We start from the raw sequence: 3,146 nt of genomic DNA, 5'->3' as shown, positions 1-3,146 counted from the left end.
ATATCTTTTTATTACTTGACGACAACCCGTAGACTTGCGGGGAGCCTATCAGTCCGTTGTCCACCCAACGTCCAGGAAGAAGTTAGGAATACAGAGGAAGACTCTGAGGTCATCTAAAGGTTCTGGTATGATTTATTTTTCGCAATTTAATTTCATACTAGAACTAGTCGTAGAAATCGTAGAAAGTAATTTAGGAATCGGCGATCCTGAAGGATCGATTGACTTAGTCTTTTGTAGACTTTGTCAATTGATCCAGGCGGGATAAAATTTTTGTCCTGTAGAGTTCTACGCTTTTCAGAGCAGGTAGAGTTCAGAACATGGGACACAGATCCAGAACGCCAACAGGTCGAGGATTCATACATCAAAAACGACGTTGAGGGGGGGGGGGCCGGTGGTCCTTTGTTTGAGAGGGGGATTGTTGGGTTGCAAGGGTGCAAACATAGTCCCACATCTAAAGTACATGAAAAACATCATGGGGTTAAAAGAATGAAAAGTATCTCCATTGGTATGAAGCCTTTTGGGAGAGCCCAAGAATAAAACCATGAGGGCTTAGGCCCAAAGTGGACAATGTCATACCATTGTGGAGATATTTTGATTCCATCGGTTTTAACAGACGATACCAAAGTACATAACTCCTTATGTAGGGAACTGTAGTGACGTCAGGTATAAAGACTATTCATACCAATAGCATATGAGAAAGTTTATGACACTCATATAACGATCCATGAAACTTTCTTATGGCGGGTCAATTCAGTATACATTCTTTAATGTATACCCTTGTGTCAACTCGATATCTCATATTCATAACTTGTGAGATCAAGTCATCCAGCTGACCCACATATTAGTCTCAACGCATTAATATCGTCCCTGAATATTAATGCTTGATTAGGATTGATTAAGAGTAGTGTTCTCTATATCATCTCACTATCGATTTAAACAATCGATATGATGTAGATTAGAACTAGGTACCCAAGGACATTATTATACTAAGTTATTTGGCATGAATACAACGTAAGTATAATAACCAAAAACTTTACCTTTATTAATAATAGAATATGATACAAAATGTCCCTAGTCAATCATCACATAGTTGGCTCTAGGGATACTACTAATAGATCATTGGGTGGTTGTCAAGGCAATCCTTAAGTACTTAAGAAGAACTAGATACGTATTCACCTTAAATAAATGTGCAATAAGTAGGAAGTGTTCCAAGCAAGAACCCATTGCTTTCTACCACTGAGGCAGAATACATTACTATTTCGAAAGAAGCATAGGAAACAATTTGGATCAAGTAGTTTGTTGCTGAACTTAATGTGATTCTTAGCGTTATTGAAGTAATACTAGTTTACTAGGATAACAATGGCGTCATTGCTCAGGCTAAGGAACTGAGGTCTCATTAACGATCCAAACATGCATTTTGCAATTATCACTTGATCAAGGAGATCATTGGTAGAAAAAAAAAACAAATTAAAAAAAATTCCACTGAAAGGAATCTAACATATCCTTTGATGAAGCCTCTAACACAAAGTAAGTTTGAAAGTCATGTAGAAAAGTCATGTAGAGCCCTAGGATATTAGATAACATGGTGATTAACATTAGATCAAGTGAGAGTATGTTATATTTAAAAGGTATCCTAAGATAATCACTTTAAATATTATATTATTTATAAGATAAATAAAATCATTATTTGAGTATGCATTCTCTATGTATTTGATTTAATCTTAAACTCAATTAATGAGGTCCATAATACAATGTATAGTAAAAGAGAACTTGTGATTGAATCACAATTAGTGGGTATCTCTATATGTGTAATTATGTACATATTAAAATATTCCCTAGTTGATGAATTAATGAGACTGAACATCATCAATTCTATGAGACTAGTATATTTTAGACTCAGTTTTACCGAGTATTTGATCCTCACTAGCTGGAAATATTGGGATGTTAAAAGTTAACATATAGATATTGGTTAAGGGTAACTAATTTATTGGAAGGGACTTGTCATAAGATTTCATGTAGTTCTATGAATGTCTATGAAGATTTCATTGCAACTGTAGTTTAAGTTTCCTTTGACTTAAGGTATTCAAGTCATCTTGGTCATGGAGACTTATATTTTGACATCTTAAGCAAAGGCCTCTATGAAGGTGTGGATTCAGGATGATTGAGTATAAGTTGAAGTGCTTGAAGGTATTTGAGTAACCAATAGAGGATTCACCACTTCTTTAATTAAGAGATGATTACCCAATGACCACTTGCCAGGATTGTTACTTGCAAGTCTTTGGCCAAAGCAGAAACACATCAAGATGATGCTTCTCTTGGATAGTTGTTTTGAATAATAGAAATCCGTAGGATAAGGAACTATAGCTTGGACTAAGTGTGACGTAGTAGTATGGACTAACACATAGATTATGTCCTGAACTATGTAGGTATAAGATGCGTGAAAGGAATAGAGATACGATCAACTGTAGTTGCTGAAGGGTTTAGAAGTGGTTATAGAATCAACTATAATTTTTTGATTAATTGGGAGTCATGATATACTACTAAGTTTCACACATGATCGATCAATAATTAATAGTTAATTATGGATGACCAACATAAACTGAGAACCTATAAGGTCACACGCATAACGAGTTTCTCTAAGAGATATAAAATAAGTTTGAGAATTTGATTTTTAGAATGAGAGAGATTAAGTCTGGTTGGACCGGATGAAGGCAAATATGAAAGATATTTTATTAAAAAGGAAGTGTGGATGAGCCACGTCTTTTAAAGATAAAGTGGACCCTCTTTGATTTAATTATAAGCCAAATTAGTTTGATTTAATTTAAAGGTAGTTTAGTTTTGAACCAACCCAATTTGGTTTTGAACCAAACTTGAGGCTAACGAATTAGAGTTTGAGTTATAGATGTGAGTTTTTGTTAGATAATGTACTATTTATTGGATAAATAAAATTACTATTTGAGTATACATTCTCTATGTATTTGATTTGATCTTAAACATAATTAGTGAGGTCCACAATGTTGCTGTAGGTAGCACTAGTATGCCTCCAGGGCTTCAATGTTTGAAATATACCTAGATCTGATTAGTTTGACCAAGAATTAATCCAGATAGGACCTAAAGTTTGGATGTGAGTGAAGTCTAGTAGGTAA

The sequence above is a fragment of the Curcuma longa genome, chromosome 7 (assembly GCF_044706935.1).
Source record: "Curcuma longa cultivar G26 ecotype Majalengka, Jawa Barat chromosome 7, ITB_CL_G26_1.1, whole genome shotgun sequence".
Taxonomy (NCBI): Eukaryota; Viridiplantae; Streptophyta; class Magnoliopsida; order Zingiberales; family Zingiberaceae; genus Curcuma; species Curcuma longa.
This window is presented reverse-complemented; position numbering follows the sequence as displayed.